The sequence below is a fragment of the Dufourea novaeangliae genome, unplaced genomic scaffold (genome assembly GCF_001272555.1).
Source record: "Dufourea novaeangliae isolate 0120121106 unplaced genomic scaffold, ASM127255v1 scaffold356, whole genome shotgun sequence".
Classification (NCBI taxonomy): domain Eukaryota; kingdom Metazoa; phylum Arthropoda; class Insecta; order Hymenoptera; family Halictidae; genus Dufourea; species Dufourea novaeangliae.
The window spans coordinates 90,922-102,745 of record NW_015374234.1 but is presented as its reverse complement, the minus strand read 5'-3'; positions in this window follow the sequence as shown (position 1 = coordinate 102,745).

Sequence of the window (11,824 nt, the reverse complement as noted above, 5' to 3'; positions counted from 1 at the left end):
CGCCACCACCGGTTCCGCCCGAGAAGGCTGTCGTAGGGGTTTTAGTGGGTGCGAGTCCCACACTACCTCGGACTCCTACCCCAGGACTTCGAGGTGTGCATAAGGCATTTGCCCTACGTTAAAGAAAAAAAAATAAAATAAAAAAAAAAAAATTCCTTTCAAAAGTATCTTGATGGTGATTAGATCCTGGCTTGCGCACATATCTAAAATCCTACCACCCCTCTTGTCAGTTTTGCTGGACCCCCACTCCGTAGATTTGGAGTTGAGGTCCCCAGCTATTACAATTTGTTTATTGTTATTTTTGAGCTCCCTGACATTATCCTCCAATTCCTCTATTATTTTCATGAATTTATCATGACTTACGTTGGGGGATATGTAGCAGCTGATATAGACCGTGTTGTCTATCTCAGCTGCTACATATCCATTTCCTTTGGTTCCGGCTTTTACAGCCCCACAGCCATTGCTGCCTTTATTGGTAATCCATATGGCAGCCTTGCCCGTAGAGTCTGTGAGCCAGTTGTTCAGGGAAGTATAAGGTTCGCTTATTATCACGATGTCTATTTCTTCTTCATCCGTGGTTCTAGACATAAGGTCTTGTGCAAGACGACAGTTGTTTAGGTTAATTTGGAGAATTTTTCTGCGGTTATTTCTATTTTTATTGATATTGTTATTGCTATTGTTGTTCATTGTCCTTTGTTGGTGTTGGTAGGACTGTCTTTATTCTGACTGACCCCTTTCGTTCTTGTTGTCTTTGCTTCTCTATATGCTATTCTATATTTGGCGCACCTCGTGCTCCCCGTGGTGTGGCCTTCAGTGTCACAGAGCGCGCATCTGGCTGGATCTGTACATTGCTCGGCACTGTGACCGATCTTTGTGCACTTCCTGCACGCCTTGCTGAGATCTTTTCCCCCGCAATCCTTTGCCATGTGGTTGAATCCCCAGCACTTATAGCACCTGATGATCTCTTCCCTGACCACCACTCTGCATTCGCTCCACCTAATTTTAATTTTGCCAATTCTCTCCATCTCTTTCGCCATTACGTCGGTAGTTATTATAGTGACGTTTTGTCTTTCTCCATACGCCGGTCTTAATGCTTTAATTTCAACGGGTTCATCAATTCCTTTAGGCACCCTGTCCCTGATGGCTCGTTCAACGTCCTCTACCGTGGTGTTTTTGTCCAGGTCTTTTAAATGCAACACCTTTTTAGGACCTTTCCTGTAATTGACATTGGCCTTGCGGCCTTCTATTTTTTCGTTAATGATTCGTTTGAACCTGTTTGCTTCTGTGCTGTCTCCTCTTATGGAGACCATTAGATTTCCCTTCCTATTGCTCTTGACTCCCGTTACTTTTATCTTTTCTTTTTCAACATCTATGTTTTCTTGCAAAGCTCTTAGCGTTTCCGCGTAGCTTTTGCTAGAGTCGCTGACTATTATAACTTCTTCATTGTAGTTCCATTTGTTTTTCTTTTTAAGGCTATCTTCTTCTTTTCTTGTAAATATCTTAAACATAACGTTAGCGTCTCTATATATAAATTCTATGTTTTTTCTTGTTTTCTCTAGCGTCCTCTTATCCTCTATATATACTGCTATTTTGTGTCTGTTATATGTGTGAGTCATTATTCTGAGTTTCTTAATAGTTTTGCTAATACACTCTTCTTGTATGGTGTTTGTTGTCTCTTCCACTTGTATCAACGTCTCTTCTCTTTCCACTTGATTTGTTGTCTTGTCTTCTTTTCGTTGCTTCTTTCTTTGTTCACCAATTTCTAACTGGTACAGGAATCTCTCCCATCTGTCCATAGTACCTGATTTGTTTGGTATTAACAGCGTACGATTCAGGTACGCCATTTCACCTGGTTTAGCCTCCTGTCTTTTGATGGCTTCATATTCGTGTGGGTTTTCTATTATCTTTTTGTTGTATAGGTTCCCGAAGTTACCTTCTGATATGATTACCAGATCCCAATCTTTGTCTATGTCCTCAATTCTTCCTTTATCGATGCAGGTCTTTTGGTAGGCCTTCTCAGGCAATACTAGATTCATCAATTCGGTAAATTTGGTAGGGTCGCTACAGTTCCTAATTTGTTCCATCAGGAAGTCTTCATTAATGTCCTTGCTGCTGATGGTTTGCGTTTCTGCATCTGCAACGTCAGATTTCTTGATGCCGGCTCCGCATTTAGAGCACACCCTGGGCTCTTCCTTCCTGTTTTCTTCCTCCTTTGTCTTCTCTTCGAGTGCTCCTTTCATCCCTTTGTTTCTGGTCTTGTTTGCGGCTTGCAGTCAGTTCAAGACCCTTGAAGTTTCTGCAATCGCTTTTTTCAGGTCATCGGGTATCATTGTGGCTTTGGCCATTGCGTTAATCATTTTGATTTTGTCGGCCAGCTCCTCGACTTCCATGTCCATGTTGTCTTTCCTGTTTCTACCAGGGTCCTGAGTTTCGCTGACCCTCTTCCTTTTTCCAGCCTGTTTCGGAGAATCTTCCTCGCACTCGGAGAGGCTAATGATGCTAATCTCCTTGTTTAGCTTAAGAGCAATCTCCGATAGCGAGTGAGATCTCTCTCTGGCGATGAATTTCTCCGGGCTCCTTAATGTAACCTTGGACCTTGGTTTAAAGGGGTCCTTTACAGGTACGATCTCTGTGTCTTTATTGGTGCCAGTCGTTTTTACTGGTGTCTGGGCCTGGTCACCCACCACAGACACTGGGCGGTAGTTGGATGACTGCCGGGGGGAGCCCGCTCGCCCACTCCCATCGCCGGCAGGTACTGGGGCATACGAAGCCCCCTGCACCGTATACTTTTTTTTCGAGTAGGTCCAAACCATGATTTTTAAACAGGTTGACTAGTCATCAACCCCACTTCCAACTAGTCAGGGTGGGAGGGGGGGGGACGTGAAAGGCCTTGTTGGTGTTTGTGTATGTATGTGAGTGTATGGAGTGTGTGTGTGTCTGTGAAGGGTCGTTATACCAGGGAGGATCGTAACATCCGTCCTGGGCGCGACCCTGTAATGTTGAGGGGGACCGTTACACCAGGGAAATGATCACCATTTGTCCTGGGCGCGGGTATACCTCAAGTGTGTGTGTGTGTGCTTGTGCGTGCGTGTGTGTGCGTGTGTGAGATTTTTCTTTAGGTGGAGCAGGATAGAGGGAAGGGGAAGGTGGGGACTAGGGACACGGCCCGGCTCGGCCATGCATCCCTTCGGCACGTACCAACGCCTTAGGATTGCCAAGCCGTGGGCCACTTGCGTCGTTAGCAGTCCCCGTCGCATCCACTCTTACTTAAGGTTTTCACTTTTTCAGGTTTCAACGCCGGGGACTCCCAGGGGCACCACGAGGAGGTGACGCAAGAGGACTTAGCTAGGTCAGGCCCTCCAGGGTCTCCAAGGGCAGCCGCCAATGACTCTCCGAAGCCGGAGCTCCAGTGAGTATCGCATTGCATGCTGCCGTCAGTTCACCTTTCGGTTTTTGACTTCCCGATACACCATCCGGAAGAAAGCCATCGCCAGCCTCTGCCGATCCCCTGGAAAAAGGGGGATAGTCCCTGCTCAAGGGTCCCAGGTCGGGAAATGGCAGAAGGTCCACCGATCACATGATCCAAAGATCAAGCGATCAAAAGACTAAATGCCCAGGCCTCCCAAAAGACACCCTGAGTCTCTGGGACCCCGGTGTCGCATACCTGCGATCACCAGTGGCATGGACTCTACCCTGCCATAAACCATTTCGTCCGTCGATGCCCAGGCTCGGTACACTGACCTACTGACGCAGGTTTCTACGCTGCAGGTGAATTTCCGTAAGGGTGAGTTCTATTCAGTTTATTGGTCATTATTGTTTTATTAATTTCACCGAACTGCAATCACTTCTCGTTTATTCTTTGTTACATTACCTTTTCGTTCACACGTTATTTGAAAAGGAAATTTACAAATTCGTAAAAAGGAATTTACAAAAATGTAAATGTGCATTCGTCTTTTTACGTTAAACATAATTTACCTACATTTACGTTTCATTCATTAATCTCTTTAAATAACAAACGACACATGATAAAAAGTATGATTTTATTTATTACGTCTTGTTTATTTGCTATTATTATACGCGGTTTCCTGCGATGCATGGTGACCTACTTGTTCGGAGTTTCGTAGTACAAGCGTAGCGCGTAGCCACCGCTAGCGCGGGAACTCGGCTGGCAAACTCGCGCTCTGATTGGTCGCGGTTTTTCGTTAATATCTCCTAAACGAAGCCTCAGTTTAAATTTTTGCTAAGGAAAAAGTTGTTCCAATTCACCCCCCGAGTGCCCCATTTCCGGGTCGGAGGACATTTTTGGGACACCCTGTATATATATACATATATATATATAATGGATGTTATTTTCTCCTGTGTTAATAATTGAACAACAAACTAAAGTTGTTTCTCTGTAAGTAAAGGTTATGTTTTATTACATACTTATTATACACTTTTTATAACTATTTACAAACTCACCTGTAAATAAAGAAACGACAATTAGAGTCTATTGGTCACTCTCTTTATTCACACTACTTCCTATATGGCTTACTCAACTATCTCTATCTTTAATTAACGTTTATTGCACATGTCCTCTCTATATTCTTTTTTGTCTTTTTCTTCTCCCTGTCTTTCTCTATCTACAATGTAGGAGACAGTTCAGAGGGTGCGCATGCAAAGCGCGCTCGATTCAAATTAAAGGATGTATATTTTCTTTATATATATATATATACATATATACACATACACACACATATATACCTACATAAGTCTTTACGATATTTAAGTATGTAATCGAAACGGTTACAGCCTACCTCATTGTCTACACTAAATGGAGTTTGGACGTTGGGGCAACCGATCCTTCGTCTCCTGAAGTGTGTACCAGCTCACTTTTTGCTTCATCCACAAACCGAGTCTGTTCAATGGGGGAGTCATCGTCGTAACGTGAATGCAGGAGAGAGCTATGTCGCCTATTTCAACCCCCTATTGGTATCTGCCTATACCCCGAATTATTCCGGCACCCCCCCTCTGTTTGTCCATTATCAAGCTACCACCCCCCTTCCCCAGGATAAGGAGGGAGTGCCGATGTTCCAATAGGATACATGGGGAGGCCTTGGTAGCCGGTCTGTAGAAGAGACGTGACCGGGTTCGCACGATTACTTCCCCCAGGATGCGTGATGAACCATAAATGAATCTAATGCCAATACTTTCGTCTAACTACAACGGGGTAATGATTTGAAGATAGTAAAAGACGGATAGAGCAGATCGCGCCCCCTAATATTTCCATCCCCCACCCGTCGACCTAATTTCCCAATATTCCTCACCCACAGAAAGTAAAAGGAACGCGGCGCAAATGATAGCCCATCAGACATAACCGAAATTCCCCACTGGGATTGAATATCAGTTTCATCAGGGACTACCTTCTTTTTTTTTTAAAATGTTCCTTGAATTTTCGTGAGCCGTTCTTGGGAGCTATTAGTGAGCTGCCCCCTTACCAGCGAAGATCAATATGTTAATTGGTATTACCTGCAATCAAAATTGATAAATGTTATTTCAAGAAATTGTATTTGGGAAAATTTTCAAAAAACCCACACACCAGAGACTCCGAAGAGAAGCAGAAAAACGGAAAAGCAGTAGAGCCGGACCAACCCCCTCCGGAACCAAAGGTAGACGGGTGGGGAAGGAAAAAATTGCATGCGCCAGCACTGCATGCATGCAAGCACAGCGAGAATCAGTATTGACCCCGAAACTCATAGACCTGCGGGCCATTGCCCATCAAGCATGCGCTGACAGAAGAGAGAAGGAAGATCAGTCAGCTGACCAAGCCATGACAACCCGCGCTAGCGGGGATCGCCGTCCTGCGGGGGGAGGCAATGCTCGACCGACAGAGGGAATCATACCAACACCTTGTACGGTATCTGCATCGGTCCATATTCTCCGGTGCGTTTCACCAACGGATTTTCATGACCGGATACCTTGTATTTTTCAATAAGTGATTCTATGTATGGCACGGTTTGCTCAACCCCAGCCTCACCATGTAGTCTCACTGTCGAGTAATCATCTGGTCTACCTACTATGATTTTGAGAATGCGATTTTCTGCCGTTTGCAGTTTCTTGATATTAGTTTTTGCGGCTGCTGCCCATACATGTACTCCGTACATTAGTACTGTCCTAATAAACTTTAAACATGGTGAGCCTGAGGTTGAGGTTCAATTGCGAGTTGCGACAAATATGCGGATGCAATGCACCCGCAACCGCCCTCATCTTAGCCAGTCTGTCGAGCACCGCCGGGCCCCAGAACAGTCCCCTATCAAAAACAACCCCAAGTTATTTTACCTCTTTGGACCACGGGATACTGGTCCCCTGAATAGATAGGGTATTCCCATACAAATCAGTCCTTCTTCTAGTGAAGATAGTCGCGATAGTCTTCGCAGGGTTTACCGTGAGTTTCCACTGCTGAAAATATTCGACAATTTGGTCAAGATAGGCCTGGAGGCGACTGAGCAGAAGGCTCACGCGCTTCGATTCCATCATAATTAGAGTGTCGTCCGCGTATAAAGCTCAGAACGCTCCACGATCGGAATATCGTTAATATAGATATTAAACAGGAAAGGACCGAAGATGGAGCCCTGCGGCACTCCCGCCTCCACCCCATAGAGTTCAGATTCTGCGCCATTGATCACCACAAACAGCCTACGGTCGGTGAGATATGATTTTATCAGTTTGATAAAGACGATGTCCAAATTTATTTTGGACAGTTTAAATAATAGCCCACGATGCCAAACCGAGTCGAAAGTCTTGGACAGATCGAGAAGCACCGCCCCAGTGAGCCTCCCCACATTTAGTTGGTGACTGATAATTTGAGCAACTCTAATCAACTGATTAGTGGTCGAATGTTTTGACCTAACACCAAATTGCTGGTTAATGATGACATTATTATTTTCAAGATGCTTTATAAAATGCTTAATTAAGCAGCGCTCAAACACTTTACCAATCAATGAGAGGAGGCTCACAGGTCGGTAGCTCTCGATCCGATCCGTGGGCTTTCCAACCTTGTGTATAGGGATGACCCTGACTATTTTCCAAGCCTCAGGGTAGTATGAAAATTTTATGCAGGACTTGAAGATATAGTAGATCTGCAGTGTGACACGATGTGAAGAGTGCTTGAGCATTGGAGCCGTTATCCTATCGTAACCAGGAGCTTTTTTGTTTTTCAACGCCCTGATGACCGACGAGATTTCGCCCGGTTCGATTCTCAGATCAGCATTTTGATTGATTGGATTCAATTGATCGAGTGCATTACAAAAGGAGTCTACAGCCGGTTCGTGCGATGAATTGAGACTGACTATATTGCTATGAACCGATGCAAAAGCACGAGCAAGTGCCTCTGCCTTGTCTATATCTGAGGTTAAGGTCTCCGGTGGAACATTACCGTCGATCAGAGAAGGCATCAACTTTCTTTCCCCCGTGAGGACTCTATACTGAGACCAAAAATTGTTGTCTGATTTTTTTAAGAACCTAAGTCTCGAACTCCATAGCTCCTGTCGGAGTACGCTGACGCGATGGCTGATTTCTCGGGACAATAACTTGATAATCTCATGAAAATAAGAGGCATTGGTGGCTTGAAGCTTTCTCCTGATTCTCCTTCTATGCGAGATCAGGGCTGCAAGCATCGGATCATCCGTGTAGTTCGGATGCAGTGCTTTTTCGGAGAACGTAGAAGCCCTCCGATAGCACGCTATTAGAAATGATTCGAGAGATTTCATGCACTTGGTTATCTCATTTATGCTATCCAATTTGTGCCAGATGTGGTAGCCACTAGTATAATCCCTAAATTTGTCCCATGAGACAGTTCTAATACATCCCGAGGAAGGAAAGGTACCCTCTTCGGGCCTCAAAAGGACAGGACTATGCTGTGTTGAGGAATCATTGATAACCGTGCATGTGACTTTAGAGGTATGTTGTAATAAGAAAATGTCCAATGTGGACGGTCTATGCCGAGGACTTTGTTTGAAAGTAAAGTTGTCCGGAGAAATCAGCCTATACGTAGCGTTTGATGCGTGTTTATACAACTTGACACCGTTGGAGTTTGCAGTGAAATTGTTCCACGTCCTATGTCGGGCATTGAAGTCACCTCCAATGATGTAAGGAGCCGGAAGGCGAGCAAGCTGGTTGAGCCCCTGCTCGGTAATATTCGTACTCTTCGGGACATACGCCACGGCGACTGTAACTCCTGGTGACTTTAGTCTAACGGCTGCCAGTTCCATGCCTGAAATAGGTTTCACAGTGAGTTGCCTGAATTCAATTTCGTTATGAATCAATAACGCTACCCCTCCACCAGAGCCAGGACCATCCCTATCAGATCTTACAATTCCATACCCGGGAATCGTCAAAGAAATGCCGGGTTTTAGCCACGTTTCGGTAATCAAGGCGATATTTATCTCGTATTTGTGCAGCAACATAATGAGCTCATTTCGCTCCCCCCCCCCCAGGGACCCAGGGTTCCAGAGGAGGACAACCGGAAAGTTACTGCTTAGTCCAGGGAAGATGCCACTTCCGCAAAAGCAGCAAACTGCTCAAACTCAGAGTTACAGTTCTGCAATTTAGCCAAAAGAAGCATGGCCGCACCAAGCATCTTATCAACATTGCAGATTTTGTAAATCTCCTTAAAAGTTCTGAGCGTCTCATCGACAGACGATAGCCCCGGTTTATTCGGAGCCTCGTGATAAGTGTTGGACTGCGAGGTAGGAAAACTATGCGGATTTTTCTGCCCCGCATTGGCTGTATAACTCGACGAGGATGTCTTCCCAGCAACATACTGACTCCTCGGCAGGAGAGCATCCTTGTAGGAGACCAGAGGTCTGACATGCGAAGGGTGGGACACCCCCCCCCCGCCCCAAATGTGTGATGTAAGCCGGAGGTACCGACATGGAACGCGGCTTCGGAAGACGGTTTGACAAGTACTTTTCAAGAGAGGGGCACTTTGAAAAATTTGCTGTATGTGGATCTCCACAGTTAGCACACCGTGGATGTTCATCTCTCGGCTTCTTACACTCCGAGGAGATGTGACCCTCTCCACATTTCACGCATTTGGGAGCGTGCCCACAATTAATGGACGAGTGTCCGAAGGCCTGACATCTGAAGCATTGAGTATAGGGTTTATGAGACATAAATTTATCCCAGTATACTCTGGTATAGAAAAGAAAACCAATCTTTTTGACTGTTGCCATTGTCACTCCCTGAGTAAAGGCCACACGATAAGTGCAGTAGCCACCCCACCCTTCATTACGTGCTCCCAGAGGAGTGCAGGGAACCGGCGTTATCCCGTGGGTTTTTATCTCATCAATAATTTCCTTCGTGTCCATCCGCGGGAGCCCTTTCAGCGTGAGAGCCGTAACCCTCTCTGAATTCAGAGTAAAGGTGTGAAAAGACTTATTTTGACTTATTAGTGCGTCTTTGAAGTCGCGAAAGTGACTTATTTCAGCAAAGTGAATTCTAAGACGGTTTCCCAGGAATTTTAGCTTGAAATTATTTCCGTAGGCCTCGGAAAGTTGTTTGGTTACACGAACGACATTTCCATCGAAACCAGAAACATAGATGGGCGGGGGGCACCCAACTCCCCCCGCCGCATCCCCTCCCATTGGCGAACCGCCCATGTCGGTCTTTTTATTCCGCGGGTTGCCCTCCGCGAAGTTTGGACTTGTATTTTTGCGTTTTTTAGTGCCGCTATCCCTAGTATTAACTATATTATTAATATTCATATTGACTGGGTCGTCAATAGGATTATTTACAAATAAGTTCAGCACGTTGAAACGATTGTGCACTGGCACGTTTACTTCCATGCACGCCTCGACGCCCCGAACACTGTCCGCGCTTGCGCAGACAGAGCCCGCAACATCGACGCATGCGTCGTCCGACTCGTCAGTCAGCCGCATGGGTGATATACATAGTGGGGGGAATTGAGAAGACGAGCTTGGCGGCGGATTTCGCGCGCGCGTGACTGCGTCGTTCTTCCCGACCACGTGTGTGGTCGGTCTGGCCTGTATGGCGGCCATCTTGGGAAGTCTCTTGAACTTCCCCTCAGCGATGAAGTCTTGAATCAAGACAACGACAGGGCGATTTTCGCCCTCTTTAGAATCCACCTCACCCTCCGACGCAGGGTCGGGGGGTAGAGTGATGAAGATATTGTCCGGGTTGAATAAAGAAGGATCAGATTGACTTACCGTCACCGGTGTGTCTGAATCTAAATAAAATTAGATAGGGCCTGCAGATCCCTCCTCGGCCGAAATAATTGAGAGAGAGTCAGAAGCCCTCAGATATTGCTCCACGAGATTGGAGACCCTCGGTGGTGATACGGGGGGAGCCAAGACTACCTCCTCAGTTGATCCTTCGATCGGGGCCGGGGCCGCCGATATCGTCGTCCTCAGTGTATCCTTTGATTCGATGTTATCCCGTGTAAGGCCACATTTTAATTTCCCCGAAACTTCAGGGGCACGCTGGAATTCACTTGCCTTACGCCTCACCGCGAGGCGTTTCGATGATGGCGCGGGGCGGCGATCCGGCGGCGCCATCAGGAAACACTCTACGACGTTAATAATTAAATTAAGAATAATTGAACAAATTAACCGAGTGAACGAAAATGTAAAAATGAATTTACGCAGTTCCCATGCGGGAACAGCCTTTTTTTTTTTTATTAGAGAGGAGGGGAAAATGCCTTTACGCATACCCGGGATGTCCTACGGGTTATGTGGGACTCAACCATTATGGAATACCCACTAAAAACCCCTCCTCTGTCTCCCTCTTCGGTTCCCCACCCCATTTTTTTTTTTTTTTTTACGTGAGGAAATGCATTACGCACACCCCCGCCCTCCTCCGATGTGGGAGGGGTGGGTGGTGGTAGTGTGGGACTCGCCCCCATAGGGAATAACCCAGGGGAAATACCCATTAAAACCTCACGGTGGCCGGGCTCGGCGCTCTGCGGGGAGGCACCGGGATCTCTTGCGAACACAACCGGTACCTCCCCAGCGCCGGCTCCGCCAGATGTAGGTGACGGAGCGCCCTCTCTGATGGGGGGGGGAGGCTAGAAGCCCCACCCCCCCATCGGACCGCGGGTGCCACAGTCCCGCGGTCCCCAACTCTCCCTTTTAGTCGCCTCTTACGACAGGCAGGGAATACCTGGGGGGGGGGGGCCCTCACCACCCCGGCGGCAGCACAGGCGTCGGGCCGAGAGGTGGGGCGCCGGCTGGCACCCCACTCCCCGGCCTCGCAGCCCCGCAACAGGCGGCATGCCCGAGGGCCCGCCGATGCCTATTGTGCGGGGCCGCCGCGTCTCGCCGACCGCTGCAGCGGCCAGCCGAGAGTAGGAGGGACTTAGTTCAGGGGACCCCCGGTCCCCCGGCGGCCGGGGAGGCGGCTAACCGCCGCCCCCGGGCGCGCCTCGCCCTCCTCCTCTCGATACGGGCGGGATCGGTCCGCTCCCGACCCCGCTCGTCGTCCTCCTTCCGCGAGACCACGGTCTCGCAGTAGGAGGACATGGCCTTCCACGACCTCTCGCTCCCCACCATGGCAGCGACCACGGCAGGGAGCGAGAGGTCCCACCCGACCGCCAGTCGAAGCACCCGCCTCTCCGAGGAGAAGGCCGGGCACTCTTCCAGTGCGTGTTGCGCGGAGTCGAGATCCGCGCCGCACTGGTGGCAGCCGGGCGTCGTTTCCGCCCCGACCTTCCGCAGGTACTCTCCGAAGCACCCGTGCCCGGAAAGCACCTGCGTCAGGCGGTAGGACAGCCGACCGTGGCGGCGGTCCAGCCACTCATCAAAGACCGGCAGGACCGCCCCCACGGCCC